Below are 21049 nucleotides of genomic sequence, written 5' to 3' on the forward strand. Positions count from 1 at the left end.
ATGGGCACCAGTTCATATCCCAGCAACTCAGTTTACGATGCAGCTCCCTGGTTAGTGGCCTGGATAATGCAGCAGAGGATGGCCCAAGTGGTAAACTCCAGCTACCCATGTAGCCTGGATGAAACTCTTGGCTGCTGGCTTTGTCTGTTCAGCCCTGGTCATGGTAGCCATTTAAGAAAATCAACAGATTGAATGTCTCTTTGTCTCGCCTTTCTCATTCTCTTTCTCTCTGTAACTCTTTAAAATTAATAACATTTACAAAATGTTAGTAGTGTTGTCATGCACCAATAGGACACTGAATAAAAAAAAAATCAAGCCAATTTCCAAGAGCTACAAAAAGCCCTCTAGCAATTAATTTAAAAATTAATTTTACCAAATAGATGCAATAATAGCTTAAAAAAAAAAAAACGCTTGTGAAAGCTTAGAGAACATGCAGAAATGGAAAGACATTCCAGGTTCATGGATCAGAAGTATTAAATACACCAATACTACTAAATTCAAATACAAATACATTCAAATACATATAATTATCAAAAACATTAAAAATACTACAAAAATTGTGTGGTATCACAGAAAATCTGAATAGTCAAAACAATCCTGAATAAAAAGAGTGATGTAATAAACATTTTACTATCTGAATTTCAACCGTATGACAAAGCTACAAATCTATTACAAGTATATGTTTGCTTAAATACAGACACAAAGACACACAGACCCATGTAATGAAATAGAGACCATAAAAGTAAACTCATGCATCTACACTCAGTGGACTTTTTCGGTTGGCACTAAGAACACACAGAGTAACACGAAAGTCCTGTCAATGAGTGGGGAAAGTAGACATCCAGGGACAGGAGAATGAAACTAGGACACCCTTGCATCTCTCACTACACACAAAACTCAAGTCAAAATGAATTAAATACCTAAATGTAAGGCCCAAACGTTTTAAACTGCAGGAATAAAAAGTAGAGGAGACCTTTCCATACATGGAGTCAGATCCCTCAAGCATAGTAGGTAGAGACAAAAGAGATGAGTTGGATTTCATGAAACTAGGAGCTCCCCCATGGCGAAGAAAGCCAACAGCAGAATAAAGCAACCAACTTAAAAAGCTTATGTTAGAACTGCTATACGATCCAGCAATTGTACAACTGGGTACATATCTTATCACTCTGAGACATCTGCACCACCAAGTTTAGTACAGTGCTACTTAAAATAGCCAAGATATATAAACTATCTTTATGTCCACCAATTGATGAGTAGATAACAATACAATGGAATGCTATTCTATCATAAAATCTGTGAATTCTTGCCATTTCCAACACCGTGGATGGAATGGGAGTTCTTTATATTATATGTAAAGTGACAGGAACAGAAACAAAAGTGCCCCACGATCTCCCTTATATGTGCAAGATAAAAGCAATGATTGCGTAGAAGTCGAAAGTATGACAGCAGTTTCCAGAGGCTGGAGAAGGGAAGGAAGTGGGGATAATAGGGCATATATTAACATATATTAAGCTATAGTTAGAAGGGAGTAAAAAAACCTCCAGTGCACTATTGCACAGGAGGGAACTGTAGCTTATTGTAATATATTGCATCTGGCAGGGGGACCAAAAGAGTGAAGCGAGGTGTAGTTGTCTTTTGGGAACTGTAATTGTGGAATGTGTGGAATGTATAAAAATCTGTTCTCTTCATATGAATAAAAAAAAAACTGCTACAAAAAAGAACTTTGAGTGCTTCCATCATATGATTCCATCATATTGAAACAACTTACACGTTTACCATGATTGGATATTACTCAGTATATTCATGTATGGAGACATCCGATGGCAATCCCACAAAGATGTGCCATTTTTTTCTTGTTCTTTTTTTTTTCAATTAATTAATTGCATTATGTGACACAGTTTCATAGGCTCTGGGATTCCCCCAACCCCTCCCCAGATCCTCCCCCCATGGTGGAATCCTCCACCTTGTTGCAGTATTACAGATCAAATTCAGTTGAGATTCTTTCATTGCAAGCATATACCAGGCAAAGAATCCAGCATCTAATTGTCCAGATAACTTCAACAGTTTCTTGGGGAGACCGTCTCTGGTCTGAAGGTCGAGCTGGTTAATGCACTTCTTAAGTTGAAATCCTCCTTCACTAATAACCTATTACACATTTTGTAACTCCTTGAGCTTCTGATACTTCTCCCACCCCTCACATCTCAAGGCAACTATGGAACCCCGGAAAAGACCTCATTGCCTGTGCTACAACACCTGTATGGAGTGAGTCTATAAATAAGCTGTACCAAACAAAACCAGCCTAGAAAATTGTTGCAGCTTAAAGGATAGTGACTCTAAAGTATCATTTTCAGATATTCTCTTCCTGGCCTATTCTCTTATCCCCTCTGAGAATATCTCCCTATCTGAGGCCAGGAATCCAAAGTCAAACATTACACACCAATAAAAACATGCACAAAACCTTATCTTTCTTGTCTCAGTTATGAAATCTGTGTGGTACCGTCAGCCATTCTGCTGTTGGGTGGGTGTTTGTCGCAGTCTTTAAGCCACTGTTCACCTCTTGAGATGGCCACATGCTATATTAAAAACTCCTCTCTCCATTCCAGTTTGTCTGCTAACATGTAGGACCCAGAAAGAGAATCCAAGATTAAGCCCCTCAATACTCTTAATTTATTCCCTTCTACAATCACCCTTTCCCCACACATGATAATATTTACAAGTTTTAGGAATTAGGGTTGTTATTATTGGTGATTAATAGTCAACCAACTATAAGTGCTAGATTGTAGGAGGTACATCCTAGGTTAAAGGGGCATAGGTTAGGGATGCCTCACAATCATCGGCTAATAGTCAACATTATTTTAAGAAATCAGAAGTCAGTGCTAACCAAGGTGATACTCATGTTACATATGCTGCCAAAAGGAAAGGACCTATCCTTCTCTCCTCAGGTGTACCTGCTTATCCTCAATTATGCTTCAAGTACATTTCACATTTTACTATTGAAATGCAAATACGTCTTTAGAAGTTGTACATACAATATAAGCACACATTCATTACAAAAGACAAAGGAGTAATTAGGACACTCAGAAGATACACATTCAGTCTTGGAGCTTAAGATTTGATGAGCATAACTCACTAAAAAAGAAGAAATATTAAATGATTAAGACAATGACAAAAATCTGGGATAAATGACTTTTAATGCAAAAAAAGAATCCAGTAAGACCAACATTAAGTTACCCAAAGAAACAATAGAGGTCAGAAGGCAATGGGATGATGTATTTAAATTGGTAAGTATGAATCATACATATAAAAATTAAACAAATTAAGGTTAATGGAGCAAATTCACAGATTTTAAAAACTGAGGGTACTCTATGCTAGTAAAAACAGCTTTAATACTTAATAAGGAAAGTTCTTCAGTGCAAAAGTAAATGATACCACATAATTCAAATCTATGCAAAAATACATAGGGCTCCAATAGACATAAGTATAATATAATTATCTAAAGACTGTATGCCTATCCTTTGATTTCAATTATTTAACAGGCATTTGTATAAAACAACCCATAAATAATTGCTCTATTAGTATAGTATGCAAAAGGGTCATGTACTGTTCAATAACAAAATAAAACTCAACTGGATTTTGGAGTAAAGAAATGACACCAGACCATATCAGAAATTCAGATGTAGAAAAAAAGAGCACTAAAAAAGACAAGATGAACATAAACAATGTTACATACATATTTTGTCTACTTCCTTCTCTTATGCTTTCAAAATCATCTGAGCATACAAAGTAGATTTTAAGGAGCTATATCACTTGATTTGCTATATTAAAAAATTTATTATATAATCTACACATCTCAACATATCACATTTTACTGAAGTATGTATAAGTTAATCATCAATGTCACTTAAAACATTATAGAGGAAGAAACATTGAGTCCACGTATATCTTAATTTCAAGGTTTAACAGATTTTCTTGTATGCCATTGGCCTGAAAATTTATATATAGATCAATTGTATACATGTAAATATCAATTTATACATAAAACTGAATTGTTATTTCACCAATAAACTTCTGTGTTTTCAGCTAATTTCCAACAGTATTCCAGTGAGGAAATAAATTCACCACCAGAAGCAAGAAGATGTCCTGCTTTGAGATACTGACAGCATTGTAATAGAAGCACAATGCCATTTACACTAGGAACCCCGCATGCAATTCTTCATGTCTATCCAGCATTTACAGAAGGAAGGTGGGTGAGACAAACGTTTCATTTTTTTTTTCTTTCTTTCTCCCGTATCTGCATGGCAGGCTATGGCAGGGAAGGGGCCCCCACTCTTAAACAACATTAGCACCTGGGGAGAGGGGACAGCCACCTGAAGCCATTCTATAGATTCTGATGTGGGGAAGAACGCTCCAAGAGTGTCACGTGAGTGGTCTCGGCAGTTTTGAGACACTGTTGGTCTTGTTGAGGGTTGAGAGTCTTTCCACGGTCCACTGCTGACAAAAGCCACCCAGAGCATCCAGAGACCTAGCCCCATGCGACCAAATTCAAATCCAGGCTTATAAGGCACAGGTGCTATCTAGGAATCAATGGATGAAAATATTTATCACTTTTCCTTAATCAGTTACGTTTTTAGCAAAGACCCTAACTGATGAGCCATCATCATCACAAAGTTGTAACTGTCATGCAGACTAACTTTAGTGGAACATTTGGAAGTGAAAGTATTGTGACTGGCTGCCAATTTATATACAACAAATAAAATTATCATAAAGAAAAGGTCTTAGTGAAATAAATTTTCAACAATTTCATGCTTAAGAATTTCAAGTACAAGAAGTTACAGAAATCATCTCTAAGTAATGCCATTTGCACTAACATTTGTGGAGGTTCAATCAAACAGATAGACACTTGTGTGAGTGTGTTCCATTCTTCCAGCTCGTTATCAAAGCAATCATATGAAGCCCTGAGTTCTCTTTTTGAACAAGGAAAAAATGCCATTTGGCTTTACTTCACTGAAATATGAAGGTATTTCACAGACTTTGTGCAAAAGAGGAATTGAAAGGTAAATTCATTTAAAATACGGGTAGAGTTCTTCTTTGTCTTTTTAGTTATATGCATTGTTCATGAATATTTCATTGTATCTTCAAATTAAAAGCAAAAAAAAAAAAAACCTAAACCACATCTGGCTAAAAAAAAAAATGCTTTACAAGAAACTTTCCACTACAAAAAACATGTATTTTATGCAATGAAGAAATTTACTCTTAACACACATAAAATAATACACTATTACTGATTTCCAGAAAGTTTTACTTAAAATCTGGGCCTGGTGCTGTAGCCTAATGGCTGAAGTCCTTGCCTTGCATGCACCAGGATCCCATATGGGTGCCGGTTTGAATCCTGACAGCCCCACTTCCCAACCAGCTCCCTGCTTGTGGCCTGGGGAAAGCAGGTGAGGACGGTCTAAGGTCTTGGAACTCCACACTGGCATGGGAGACCTGAAAGAGGCTCTGGGCTTCTGGCTTCAGACTTGTTCAGCTACTGCTGCTGTTGCAGCCACTTGGGGAGTGAATCAGGGAACAAAAGATCTTCCTCTCTGTCTCTCCTCTTCTCTGTATATTTGCATATTCCAATAAAATAAAATAAATCTTTCAAAACTATTGTGTGAGTTACTATTTGTTTTCAAACAACTTATCTTACGGAATTTTGAAGAAGTTACACGTCAAGCAGATAAAAAGCAGTATAAGGTAATCCCAGCACAAAGCAAAAAGAAAGGATTTCAACCTAAACTTAAAAAAAACAACAACTTTCGTATAAAGCAAATCTATACAAATTTATTAACTTGGTATTTACAATTTGTTTATAAAAATCATGCAAAATTAAATTTGCTGCTTCCCCAAATTGATGATGTATGTATCCAATAAAACAGCATTGGTCCAAGTCTATTAGTTTGAACATTATCAGAAAACACAATTATTTAGCTAGAATCTTCATCCTCACGAACAGAAGTCCAGTTGCTGGGAAGCCAATTTCTGTCATCTCAAAGAGACTGGGAAGCTGCTTTGCCATATGTTCAGATGCAAAATAAGCTTTACTTGTCAGACTGGACCGTCTGAGCTATCTACCTCTTTTGGTTACCATTTTGGGGAGCTCAATCTAAAAATTGCATCATTTTCCATTTTGTCTTAACAGGTATATTTGTTACAATAAAACAGCAATAAATTCTGTTTTATATCTTTGAGGCTAGGAACCAAGGCAAACCAAATAAAAATGTTATTGAGAGATGCCAATATTTACAGTAACTTTAAAACAAAAATCAAAGAGTAGGCCAAAAGACATATGGTGTCCATTAACCTGGAATGGAAAAGTATGTTTGGAAAGAAAGGTTGAAAACCTTTTTTTAAAGCATGCTTCATTATACTTTGAAAACAGCATATAAGGGATCTGGCGCGGGATTCTTGCCTTCAATGTGTCAGGATCCCATATGGGCGCCGGTTCTAATCCCAGCAGCCCAGTTTCCCATCAGCTCCCTGCGTGTGGTCTGGGAAAGCAGTAGAGGACGGCCCAAAGTCTTGGGTTCCTGCACCCACATATGAGATCCAGAAGAGGCCCCTGGCTTCCGATCAACTCAGCACTGGCTATTTTGGCCACTTGGGGAATGAATCAAAGGACAGAAGATCTTCCTCGCTGTCTCTCCTCCTCTCTGTATATCTGCCTTTTAATAAAAATAAGTAAGTCTTAAAGATAAAAGAAAACTGCATATATGAAATACTTGAAATTTTTTCCTCTTACATAAATTTTAAAAATTTTAAAAAGGAGAAAAATTGCCTTCAGAGTTAGGAAGTCATCTTCATTAGTTATAATCCCAGCAACAAAAACTGTCAGGCATTTTATGAAAATTCTGGGAGTTGTAAATTTATGGTATATGTGATCAAAGATTAGAAATTTTTGATTAAATACAAGCAAGAAAGGAAAGTCTAGAACAGAAAATGATTTACCATTTCTCAGTTGATCAGAACTGAAATAGTTTCACAAGATTTATCATGTGACATCTCTATATAAGGAAGATCTCTATCCAAACTTTGTTATCACAATTTCCTATTTTTAGTTGAATGATATGTGATTTCATATCTGTCATAATTTTTCATTTTTCAGACAATGTTTATCCTGATTAGTTCTAATTAAGCAAATCCCTAAAAAAAACCCCTACTATTGGGCCAGACACATAGCCATAGCCTAGTAGCTAAAGTCCTCTTCTTGCACACACTGGGATCCCAGATGGGCACTGGTTTGGACGCCAGCTGCCCCATTTCCCATCCAGCTCCCTTCTTGTGGCCTGGGAAAGCAATAGAGGACAGCCCAAAGCCTTGGGACCCTGCACCCACTTGGGAAACCCAGAGGAGGCTCCTGGCTCCTGGCTTCGCATTGGCTCAGCTACTGCTACCGAGACAGACACTCTCTATCTTTCCTCTCTGTGTATCTGACTTTCCAATAAAAATAATCTTAAAAAAAGGAAGAAAACTGCTATTGCATTTCAATGTACTATTGTATTTTATTCTAACTATAAGATACACTGTACAATGGTTTCATTACGAGATGATTACTGGTGATAATTCTGAAAATGTAACACAGAAAACAATGCTGTTACACAATAAATGCCCAGGAAATGTCTGAAGTATAATCTGCTTTGCTACAATCCTGTTAAGGAGTTTCTTTCCAGGAAGTTATTGCACCCTGTATTCACTGGGAGTGATACTGCATTAGACTGCTTTCAGGCAATCTATCATGTTCCATAATTCATGACCTAATATGCCGTGGAGGAACTTCCTCATATCTCTCTGGGTTTTGGTTTACTCATCTGAAATATGAAGATAGCTGTAACATTCATCTATTTGGCTTTTTGTGAGGATTAACTGAATTTTACCTAGAATTTAATAAGCACTCAACAAATGTTATTTGCTACTTTGCTATAGATAATACGTATCTTTCCTTCCATTTTCCACATACATGAGATAAAGAGATGCCGTGCTGATGACAGTTCGTTTAAAATATGGTACAGGGCCCAGCATGGTATCCTAGCGACTAAAGTCCTTGCCTCGTATGTGTTGGATCCCATATAAGTGCTGGTTCGTGTCCTGGTGGCCCCGTTTCCCATTCAGCTCTCTGTTTGTGACCTGGGAAAGCACAATGGCCCAAGGCCTTGAGACCCTACAACCACACGAGAGTCCCAAAAAAGATCCTGGCTCCTGGCTTTGGGTCAGCTCAGCTCAGTTCAGCTCTAGTCATTTTTCTGTCTTTCCTCCTCTCTGTATATCTGACTTTCCAAAAAAAAAAAATAAAGCGTGTGTGTGTGTGTGTGTGTGAAGTAAAGGGCATCTAGAGCGGCCAGCTCAACGTCACAGAAAACTAAAGACAGAGGACTGATGCTAGTTGACTTGAAAGCTCACAGTATAATCTCAATAATCAAGACAGTGTGATATTGGGAAATGAAACAACAAAGCAATACAACAATCAATAGCACAGAATAGAGAACCCAGAAATAGACTAACATAATGCACCAGTGGATGACTGACAAAGAAAGAGGCAAAGATGCAAAAAGAAATGCAACAGAGAAAAAGACAGTCTCCTCAGGAAGCAGCACCGGAACAAATCAGCTCAGCTCCATCCGTTGCAGCTGCTTGGGACAGAAGATCGGACAGAAGATCTCTCTGTCTCTTCTCTGTATCTCTGCCTTTCAATAGAAATAAATAAATCTTTTGAAGACACAGGTGAAAGTCACTAGAAAGGGAAGAGAAAAGCTGATTTGGGGGAGACAATGACAATCTGAAGTGAATGATCTAATGCAACATTCAGTGGAAAGTCTTTTTTAAAAAGTTTTAACTTGAAATACAGCTTGGAGATAACAATGCACAAATTCCAAGTGTATACCTTCATGAATTTATGCAAAATAACACAGTTACAAAAGCATCACTCAGGTCAATCAGAATCGGCAGTACCCCATAGACTTCCACAAGTCCCTTCCCGATTTCTGATCTCATATCTCCACAAAGATGACTGCCGCCCTCACTTCTCAGCACTGCCTATTTTGTTACGTCATGATGTGTGGAAGATTTATAAATGTTGTAGTATACAACAGTATTTTATCATTTTGTTGCTGCATAGAATATGCCTAATTTAATCATGATCAAGTAAATGTTAGTTTTTTCCACTTCCCAGATATTAGAAATAATAATACTGTCACAGTTTCTTCCATGATTTTAATGCATCACTGATTAATTGTGAATATATGCTCAAGGAGGAGAATTATTTCATGCAATATAATTATGTTCAATATATACAGATTAAACTGAACAGCTTTTGTCTCTGAGATGACTCAGTTCATTGTCTTTGTAGCAGTTCATGAACATTTTACAAGCTTAGGATTTTCACTAACACCTAAGAATGTCAATCCCTTTCATTGTAATCATTCTCCCAGTGGTATCTGGTTACCCCTTCCTGTTGAAAACTTCTCAGTTTTAATTCTGTGGCCTGCCTTTTACTTATTGATGACCACTCTTTATTTCCTAGATAGGAGTCCATGACCAATGTGTTGTACTCAGTGAACAGCTTTTTAAGTTTCTGAATAAAACTGAATAAGAATAGTTTGATATTTTAAGAAATACATCTTCCATGAATATCTGAAAGTTAGTAAGAGAGCTGTTAATCAAAATGTTAATATATATAGTATAAATATACTATATGTAGTATATATAGTATGCACTATAATATATATAGACAAAGATATTTTATAAAATATCAACTCATTTAACTACTTATATGCAGAAACATTGAGAACTGAGTTGGAAAATTATGAGTGGTAAATCAAAATGACATACAGTGATTACTCAATACAACAAAGTAGTCAAAATTAGCCAATTTAGAAACTTGAGAAAATGAGCTTTGGAATTACTTGGAGCATTTATTACTCAGTTTGCAATTCGTAGGCTCACTGAGTCCAGCAAGACCCAGTTTTTTTCTAATTTACAGCCATGTTATCACCCTTGCCATTATCAACAATTTCATGTTCATATATTTTCTTTTTTAAAAATTTATTTATTTTATACTTCCATAACACACTTGATAGGCTCCATTTCCTTTCCACTTTTCCCCTTCCCCAAGTCCCCACTCCCCTGATCTTCCCCATATCATTACAATAGTGTAAGTCCTTCAAAAGCAGTCATATGTCTGTAATTCTGCTATGTATGTGTATCCTGACATTATAGGCATGGACAGTGGCAGACAGTCCAGCATCCTATTGTCAAAACACATTCAACAATTTCTCTGGGAGTTCATCTTTGACTTGGAAGGAGAGATGCACACTGCATTGTATCTTCACATCCGTATGTGATAGTCTCTACTGCACAGTTACTACACGTCCCCCTAAATGAAAAGCCATAGAACAAAATGAACAACAGAAAGTTCAAAAATTTACAATGCCATGAAATTAAATAACGTGCTACTGAATGACTAATGTGCTGCTGAAGAAATAAAAAAGAAAATCAAAGACCTTCCTCACAAACAATGTTATTTTGTAACCTGTGAGTCAGTGAGGAAATTAATAAGATAAACCAAAACTTTTTTTGAATGAAAAATAAAAACAAAAATATCAAAACTTCTGAGATGCATCACAAATAGTATTGAATGGGCTACTGATCTTGTATTTTACATTAAGGTCACCTTTATTCCGAGAGAACATATGAAATCTGTCCATTTGGGATTGGTTTATTTCACTGAGCATAACGGTCTATAAATGGGACCATTTTGTTGCTCATTTTTTAAATAGCTGAGTAAGCAGAGTAGTACTCGATGGAGTACCTGTACCACAGTTTATCCACTCCTCTTTTCATGACTATCCGGTTTGTTTCCATGCCTTTGCTATTGTAGATTGTGCTGCTGTGACACAGGATTACAGATCCCTTTCTCACATGCAGATTTCATTTCTTTTGTATATATTCCCAGGAGTGGGACAGTTGCATCATACGGCAGGCAAATTTTCAGTTCTCTTAGTGTTCTCTATGCTGACTTCCATGCAGGCTGTACTAGCCTACACTCCCACCAACGGTGAAGAAGAGTAACTTCAACCCCACCTCCACACCAGCAGGTTCTAAATGTAGGCTAATCTCACTGGAGTTAGGTGGAACCTCAAATGGTTTTCACTTGTATTTTCTTGATAGCCAGGGAGCCTGAACATGTTTTTCATATCTTTACTAGCCTTTAGAATTTGTTCTTTTGAAAATTTCCTTGTCTGTATTACCAAAATATACCGGTTCAACGCAATCCCAATAAAAATCCCAACAACATTCTTCCCTGCAATAGAAAAGATGATGCAAAAGTTCATCTGGAAACACAAGAGACCACAAAGAGCCAAAGCTATCCTGAAGAATAAAACTCAAGCTTGAGGAATCACAGTTTAAGACCTCAAGACATACTACAGAGCAGTGGTCATCCAAACAGCCTGGTACTGGTACAGAAACAGAAAGGAAGATAAATGGAACAGAAGAGAAACTGCAGAAAGAGCCCACATATGGACAGCCAACTAATCTTCAACAAAAGAATGGAAAATAATCCAGGGGAAAAGTCTGGTCTCTTCAACAAACGCTTTTGGGACAATTACATAGCAGCCTGCAGAGATAAGCAGACTCTCACCTGCCACCTTATTAAAAAAAATATCAGCTCTAAATGGATCAAGGAAATAAATCTGCACCCAGAAATGATAAAACTATCACAGGAAAACATAGGAAACACTCTCCAAGATAATTTGTACAGGCAGTCAAAGTCGAAATAAACAAATGGGACTACATCAAACTAAGAAGTTTCTCTACAGCAAAGGAGACAATCAATAAAGTGAATAAGTAACCAATGGAATAGGAGAAAATCTTTGCACACTACACAACCAATAGGGGACTAATGCCAAGGATTTACAAAGAGTTTCAGAAACTCAATGACAACAAAACAAACAACCCTGCAAAGAAAATGGGCAAAGGAAATGAACAGACATTTTTCAAAAGAACAAATTCAAATGGCTAATAGACATTTACTTTCAAATGATTTTAATAGGGAAAAACAAAATTATATAGCATACATTTAAAAGAAACACGTTTTAAAAATAATAAATAGTTAATGCTTTCCTAAAGTGAAGTTGCTCCAAGTTTTTCCCACCCTAGTCAGCATATTCTGTTAGTGTTAACAGATACAGTATGAAGAAAGGGCACAAAATATCCTCAAGATGTTTACATTAAAATGTTTCAGGCTGTTTCTCCCTCAGCCTTGTGGCCAAGATCAAGACCATGGACCTTCCAATCTTGGAGGCAAAAAGAAAAAAGAAGAGCTGCTGGGAAACTGGAAGATCTGAAAGTGGAAGCTGTCTCCATTGTGTTGCCAAAATGACAGGTGGCGCTGCGTACAAGCTTTACCAGACCTGAGCTGTCTGCAAATCCGATCTCCTGCGTTTGCAACCTCCTTAACTAGACCTAGAAAGAAAACCTCTGGAAATTCTGCAAGGGTAAGAAATACCCTCCCAGGGAATCACAGCCCAAGAAGACCCACACCATGCACTGTGGGCTAAACAGCACGGGGAGAACCTGAAGACCAAATAGCAGCAGTGGAAGGAGTAGCTGTACAACTTGCAGAAGACTCTGCTGTCAACAACAACAACAACAAAAAACCAGGAAACAACTAAAAGAAATGTTCTTCAGGGTTCAGTATTTAGCACAGCAGTTAAGACGACCCTTGAGCGCTGGCACTGTTGCTCAGAGTTAAACCACTACCTGTGGCACTGCATCCCATATCAGAATGCCAGTTCAAGTCTCAAATAACCAGCTTCTAACCAGCTGTGTGCTGAAATCAGGGGGAAAAAACAGTGAAGAAGGCTGGTATATTTGGGTATCTGCCACTCACACAGGAAGCATGATGGAATTTCAGGCTCCAGACTTCCACTCCAGGTTTCACTGCATCAGTGGTTTGAAGAAGACAGATCACTTGCTTTATGTCTCTCTTTCTCTCCCCCCCCCTCACACACACACACACACACATTCACACACAAATAAAAAAAGTAAAAAGCTGCTTGAGATCATTTCATTCTATACCCAGTGCCTGACTTCAAGTCCTGGATCTGCATTCTATTCTAGCTCATCCCAATGCACACCTGCACTGAATTCTAGTTCTTCCCAGGCAATAGGTGATGGCTAAGTGCTTGGGCCCTGGGCTCTTGTCACATGTGAAACCTAGACTGAGTTCCCAGTCCAGCCTTTGGCCTGGCCCAGCTTTTGGCTGTCACTGGCATTTAAGTAGTGAAAGTGGATGAGAGGTCTCTTCTCTCTCTCTCTCTCCTCTTGCTCTCTCATGCACATTCTCTCTCTAGTTTCAAATAATAAAAAAAAAAGCTTAAGATGCTTTTCAAACTCAGTTATCAAGTTTGTGTTATTGTCATCAACACCATCATCATCACCTAATATTTATTGAAGACATATAATTTAATACTATAATGTATGAATCAGTCTGTTATAGACATTATTTAATCTTTGTAAAGCCTAGAATACAATTTATATTACTATCCATATGCTCAAAATGACATAGCTAGTACCTCATGGAGCATGAACTTGAGCCAAGGAATATTAATTTGGGAGTTTGCTTTCTTAAGCACCACTCTACTTTCGCCTTCTCTGACAGTATACATTTACATTGATTGCTACAGTCATGAAAAATAATCATAATAATTAGTATCTAGAGGTAAGAACTTGGCATATGAAAAATCCTGTGCAGCATGAAGTCCTCTCAAGCACAAAAATGAGATTGCACACATCATTGGGTGCCAAGCAAAAAGACCACTGGTATTTGTTCCTTATCTCCCTCTTCATCTTGCATGCTTGCCACCAATGGAACTTTCAAAGTCTAGTTTCGTCCCTACTTCCAAACCATTACCCCTTCCAATTTATTCTTAAACCTGCAGGCAAATGACTTAAAAACGTATACAGAACAGCTCATGCCATGGTTATTAAAACCAGATAGTGGCTTCTTATTGAACCTAGGATAATGTCTAAACACCATATAGGAAACAGTAAGTCTCCCTACATCTGCCCCCTGCCTGTCTTTCCATCCTCACCATACCCCCTTTCAATTTATTGCCACTCACTCTAATGTTTATGTCAGTTCTTAGACAAAAAGGGGAGGGGTTTCCTCTTCTGCTATAGTTTGAATGTGTCTCTCCGAAATTCAAGTGTAGCCAACGTGACATTATTGGAAAACAGGCCCTTAGAAAGTCATTTCACCTTGAGGGCTCCTCCCTCTCAAATGGAATTAGCTTCCCTTATAAAGGGACTTGACCAGAAGAAGCTGATTCCTTTTCCCCTTCCATCTTTGGTCAGGTGTGGACACATAATCTCCCCTAGTTTCTCCAGAGTGTGTGTCACCCTCTCCAAACACCAAACTCTAGTGACATGATCCTGGATACCCATCCTTGGAAGCTGCAAGAAATCAATTTCTCTTCTTTGAAGACTACCCAACACTTTGTTACAGCCACACAAGGGGCTTGAGGCACCCTAAGAGGATGTTTACAACTACTGTTGGCTCTGTACCCTGTTCTCTCTTCAGCCCCTGAGAAGTCTGGTTCCTTCTTTCCCATCACTACCATGTACTAAATAGAACCTGCCAAATGTCAAATACGCTCCTCTCCACTTATTCTTTTTTTTTTTAAAGATTTATTTTTATTATTTTTTTATTGGAAAGGCGGATATACAGAGAGGAGAGACAGAGAGGAAGGTCTTCCATCCACTGATTCACTCCCCAAGTGAGCACAACGGTCGATGCTATGCCGATCCGAAGCCAGGAGCCTCTTCCGGATCTCCCACGCGGGTGCAGGCTCCCAAAGCTTTGGGCTGTCCTCGACTGCTTTCCCGGGCCACAGGCAGGGAGCTGGAAGGGAAGCAGGGCTGCCGGGATAGAACCAGCGCCCATATGGGATCCCGGGCGTGCAAGACAAGGACCTTAATCACTGCGCCACCGCGCCAGGCCCCTCTCCACTTATTCTTAATCACACTTCTACAATAGACTTTGATCAAAAGCTGACAATTTATTGCTAAGTTGGAAATGTACATTTTTCTCTTTCCCACAAGAATTAGGTTCATCAAATTCTTCCCGGCATTTGTAAGCATTGATAAGAAAATCTGATGAGATAAATTCACAAATCAATAAAGGACTCTGATATTGGTTAAGTAGAGGCACATTGAGATCATTCATTGGGAATGGAATATGAGAGGGAAAGAAACATTTTGGGGTCTGGCGCGATGGCGCAGTGGTTAAGGTCCTCGCCTTGCACGCCTGGGATCCGATATGGGCGCCGGTTCTAATCCCGCCGGCCCCGCTTCCCATCCAGCTCCAATAAAAATAAAAACTAAATCTTAAAAAAAAAGAAACATTTTGATAGGAACATAATTCACTGAGGGGCTCTGTGAATTTCAGATAACTAGGAAAATGTATAGAAACATCCATCATTAGCTCAGAAGTAGGGAACAGGAGCAGATAGAGAAGTTTGCACAATGTCACACAGATCTAGAAAATCAATGAAGAAGGCTAAAGAGAAAGCAATGAAAATATGCAGAATGGGAACAAAAAGAAGAGAATGTTGCAATGGCAAGAAAGAACAAAGAAAAAGGAGCGGTGGCATGTGGTGTAGCAGTTGCATTGTGCACTGATCAGGATGCTGATCAATCTGCTTCAACTACTTCCAAGTCCAGCTTCCTGCAAAGGCACACCACAGGACCTGGCAGGTGATGGCCCAAGTACTGGAGTCTTTGATACCCACATGGGAGACTTGGACGGAGTGCAGCCTCCTGGTTTCAGCTTGGTCAAGATCTGGCTATTGTAGGAACTTGGGGGAACGAACCTGCAGATGGGAGATTTCTTGGTTTCTGTCATATCTCCAATTTTGCCTTTCTAATTAAAAAAGAATAAGCCAATAAACAATAAACAAATATTATAAGAAAATGTGACAAGAAGGAGCCTTCTAAGAGAAGTCAGGTAAAAATTTTCAAGGAAAATGAGATTACTTCAAGAGGATCAAATTCTTACAAGAGGCTAACTGTGATGAAAACAAAAGGAGACATTAGATTTAATGTTTAAGAAATCTTGGTGAGTACGGAGAAAAGAAACAACCCTGTATAATGACAACAGAGTGAAACATGTTTCAAATGTATAGCATTGCCCCGGACTTGGACTATATTAAAATCTCTGTAATGACTTTAGCCAGTCCTATGACACAGTAAGTGTGGCAAAACAAAAATCAATCAGTAATCCCCTAACAGCTTTGGGAAAGAAACAGTTATTTTGCATTGTTAAGATTTTCTAATGAGGGAATAGCAAAGGCCATTGAAAAGGGTGCTCTATTTAAACTCACAGTACCAAGTAAGAAAACTGCTTATCAGAAGCAAAAGCTACTAGGGTGCTTTCACAAAAAAAAAAAAAAAGAAGAAGAAGAAGAAGAAGAGAAAAAATGAAAGCTGCACCACATACACATTAAATAGGAAAAGGATTTGAGAAGCAAAGGGTTATGACCAACAGCAGTTCAGAGCCTGCCAGGGTATGGCTGCCAATTCAGGATCACAGATGCCTCAACTTGCTCTAATCAGAGTCCTTTTGCTAAATGCATTCATGTCGGTAGTCAGTAGAGATGCACCCAAGCACTAAATTTTGCACCTGAGCTGAGTACAAGTAGTCTGGAGTATTTAATTTCACCCCCAGCCTGAGTTCAAAGACAGAGCCATGCTGAAATAATCACCACCACCCCATCCTTGCAAAGCCAAAAACTGCTTTCAAACATCGATGGAATAGAGCCCAGAAAAGAGATTTTAGCACTGAATTGGCATATGGAACTGGCAATAAAGAGGGAAGGGGAGTCTAAACGACCCACTTTTCCACTCTACACCGCATACAGCCTGATACCACTCAATTAGGAATGTGTGGTTCTTTCCGCAGCGCTTAGCAGCAAGAGGGTATTCCTACAAATGTTATCCATATTTTACTAACGAACAATGGAGATTTCCCATGGAGATTTCCCATATCTAACATATAGGTCATGCTGTTTCTTTTGGAATAAAAGAAATAAAAAATACTTTTTAAAATATCCTTCTTTTAATACTCAAACCCGATCAAGGCCCGTGCATTGTGGAATAAAACAGGCTATCTCTTAATAGAGGAAATGTAGCTGACAGTATGTGCCTTAGATCATTTATTATCGAAGATGTAAAATTCCACGTGGAAAGCCAAATAAAGAAAGACATGTTGGAGGAGCAGGGAGAAATTCCGGACAGCTGCCCTCATTTCCTGTTTGTGAGAGGGAAGCTGTGGCAGCTGCTGTTTGTTCCTGGAAGAGAAGCTAGGGCAAAAGAGGGCTTGGCTTGCTGTTTCTTCTCCCGCAGCTGCAGCAGTGGGTACAGGTGAGGTTGCCCTGGCGGTCTCCATGGCAACGCTGGAGGGAGCGCCTAGGGAAAACGGGCCTCCACCCCGCAAGTCCTCCTCTGGCCTCCCAGGACCTCCAGGCTGGCTTCGCGCTCCTCCAGAGGGAGCCGCGCACCAGCCTTGGGACCATCCGCCTCAAACCTCATGGTTGCCAAGGCAACCGTCGGGGGTGGAAAGCCAAGGCCGTTTTCCGCGGATGCTCCCCACCCCCAGTGCCCAGAGTGGCTGGGGCCTGGATGAAATCTGAGTTCCCTTTATACAGGCCTGTGCCATTTGGGGCTCTCAGAGGAACCGGAGACGCGCTGCTCCCCCGCGGGGCACCTGGAGCGGGTTGGCAGCGTGGGCGTCATCGCTGCCTTCTCGCTCTGCCTCTCCCTGAGAGGCCTGGGAGCTGTGGTCTCACCCTTTGTGCGTTTGACCTTCCAGGGACTTGGAGCCGCTGGGGGTCAAACGCCCCACCCTCACCCATCCCTTGGGGAAGCAAGGGCCAGGTGGCCTCTTAGGAGTGGTCCTTACTGACGGAGGTTTCCTTCTCAATTCCTCACATCTAGGTTAACTAACTCTCTCCACCAGCCTCGGGGGGGTTCTCCAGGATGATGTCCGAGGACTAGAACCCAGGGACCCTCCCCTCTTCTCTGTCCTTCCCTGGGCATTCGGGAAGGGAAGATCAAGAGCCCTAGAAGGTGGCTCATGCACAGGCTACAAGTGATCAGGGTTTTCGGGAGGGTCCATAGCGCTGCTCTCTGCAGCCTCTCAGCAGGAGAGAGGCTGGGAGCTGGGTTGTTAACTGCCCCTGACCTGCCACCCTAGACCAAGTCAGTTACTGAGGAGGGGCATCCTGAATGGGCAAATCCTGACTACCCACTGAAATTGATTTTGTTCATAGCCTAAAACAACTGAGTCCTACGTTTATTTACCGGAGCAAAAACAATCTCAGGTACAGAAGGGAATCTGTTGCAGCTAACTGGATGGGGACTGTTGCCCTGATGTTGCAGAGCATCCAAGGGGAGACTAGAATTTTGTGTAAGTGGAAGTACTGTTATTTAGCTGCTGATACCAATCCAAAGAAATAACATTTAATTCACTGCTTAAAATGTTTGAAACCATTTTTATAGACTATACAATATGAACCTGTCCCCTTCTTAATCTGTAATTAATGTTTCTTGCCATAACCAGGACTATCCATAAAAAATGTCCTAGTATTGCCCTTTAATATAATCCTTTAATATAATCCTCATTTTTTAAAATTAAGAGACTTATAAACATGATGTTTCTGAATATACATTGTAAAATTGATTTTTCATTTATGAAAATGCTAGGTAGATCAGTATGTTTTTAAATGATTATTGATTACCTAGCACTCATGCAAAATAGAATTTTACAAATCTGCTTCAGAAATTTTACAGTGCTAGCTTTAAAAAAAAAAAGTTTTCTTTATTTGAAGTAAAGTCACACTGCGAGAGAGAGAAAGAGGGGGATCTTCCTTGCAGTGCTGCAGATGGACATACGGCCTCATGGTCGGCTAAAGCTAGGAGCCAGGATTTTCTTCTGGGTCTCCCATGTGAGTGGCAGTGACGCAAGCACATAGGCCACCTTCTGCTGCTGTTCCCAGGCCATCAGCAAGGAGTTGCGTGAGAAGTGGAGCATCTGAGACAAAAGCTGGCTTCTGTATGTGATGTAGGCATTGGAGGTAGTGGCTCCACAATGATTTCATGCATGTATATCAATGATCTTTAGATACTAAAGCATAAAAGAGTCAAGTAAGATTTTAGATATGTTAGAATAGAAATCTATGTGCTACCTGATTGTTAGTTCATCTTTGCCTTCAAATATTAAATTTTTTTCACTGAGACATCTCCAAAGATGACTCTCCTATACGGCTTCACTTTAAAAGTGATGCAAGAAGAGGGAGAGTAATAATGACAATATATATCTAACTTAGTCATCTTCAAACTGCCAAATGATTTCTAGGTTAGCAGAAATCTTCCAACTATCCTCCCATAGATACTACCCATGTCATCAGATGCCAGAGTTACTTTTTTGTTGTTCAACCACCAAAAAATGCAAATGGCAATTTCAGCTACAAGAGAGGGCTGTGTGTCAATCCTAGGCTGTGTCTGCACTGTTTAATACCTCCGTTTATGAACTCAGGAAATCACAGCAGGAACCTGGGCATCAGAGGACCCCGTGTTCCAATGTGTGGACATATAATCGAATGGGGAGGGAACTAGAATAGCTTTTAGCTTTCTGGATTGTTTCAGTCACGTTAGCCTGTTATTTTACTCTGCATCCATTTTACACAGCCTTACAATTGCTCCTCAGACCTGGCATGCTTCAGCTGGGTCTGAAGCATGTTTGCCTATTCAATTATTTGTTTCATTATCTTCAAAGCAATATATTTAAGAGCATTAAAATATTGGCTATGAGACACAGGTCAATATGAATTCTTACAAAAAAAATACTTACCAAGTTAGGTAAATTAATATATACTAGAGTTGAAGAAAAAGAGAGAAGCATATTAAAATGATTTTTAAAGAATCTCAAAAATACGTACAAAATGTGCAATCTCCATTAACAGATGATTTCTGTACCCTAGCTGTATAACCAGGGGTGAATGTTTGTATCGTCTGCTTTTCTTCCACTTTTTAAGAAATCTATAATAACCAGGTAGTAATTGAATGTCAATAAATATTTAAAAATTGATAAATGTTTATGATGTTTTTATCTATTGGCTAAAGAGGCAGAGGGACACTGACAAAGGCTCCACTTACTGTTTTACTCTCTAAATGTCTACCAACAGCCAAGGCTAGGCAAGGCCAAGCATCAAAACTCCTTCCTGTTCTCCCATAAAGGTAGAAGATATCCAAGAATCTGAACTGTGATTGGATGCCTCCGAGGGAATAAATTAGCATGACGTTGGACTGGAAGCCAAGGCGGGACTCACAACCACACACTCTAATATGAGCTAAGGGCATCTCCAGTGGTGCCTTGACCCACCGCATCGCAAACGCCTGCCCCGTTTGTGTTTTAAAAACACGTCATGTATTTCTTTGTCTTAAGTTATTGGTTGTGACTAACACCACTATATTATTTCAGTATTCTGAATTGTCTAAATTTATCATATACTAGAATAAAGCCAACTGAATGAAAATTTACAAAGTATATCTTTGCAAGAGTTGGAAACAACCCACAAGTTTTAAAAACCAATAAAAATGCTCAGATATTACAATAAACAGTGGTCTAATAGAAGAAACTGTTACACCTAAAATATTAAAATAACAAAATGTGCAGGCCTGCAAAGCATTTATGATGGAAAGCCAGCAATTTTTAACCTACCAATGTCTCAGAATATAATTACATATAATTTATCCTGCAAACAAGTACCAACAAATTTATAAACTGCAGTTAAAGTATCAATAAAAAATGCATCAATGAATAATAAAAGGCCATACACATCATCATGAACAATTATCATACATCAATTAAAACCAAACTTTAAAATAGACAACTTGTAATTTCTACTTTAACGAAGCATGCTATCTTAAAAGATGGATCTGCTACCTGGGACTG

At 39.1% G+C, this 21049-nt stretch overlaps 1 protein-coding gene across 6 annotated transcripts in view; it reads right to left on the minus strand.

Moving 5' to 3' along the window:
- Positions 1-21049, minus strand: part of NOL4 (nucleolar protein 4) — a 264078-nt gene that overhangs the window by 197664 nt on the left and 45365 nt on the right. The window lies entirely within an intron of this gene.

The sequence above is a fragment of the Ochotona curzoniae genome, unplaced genomic scaffold, assembly GCF_017591425.1.
Source record: "Ochotona curzoniae isolate NIBS_2020 unplaced genomic scaffold, NIBS_Ocur_1.0 contig_43, whole genome shotgun sequence".
Taxonomy (NCBI): Eukaryota; Metazoa; Chordata; class Mammalia; order Lagomorpha; family Ochotonidae; genus Ochotona; species Ochotona curzoniae.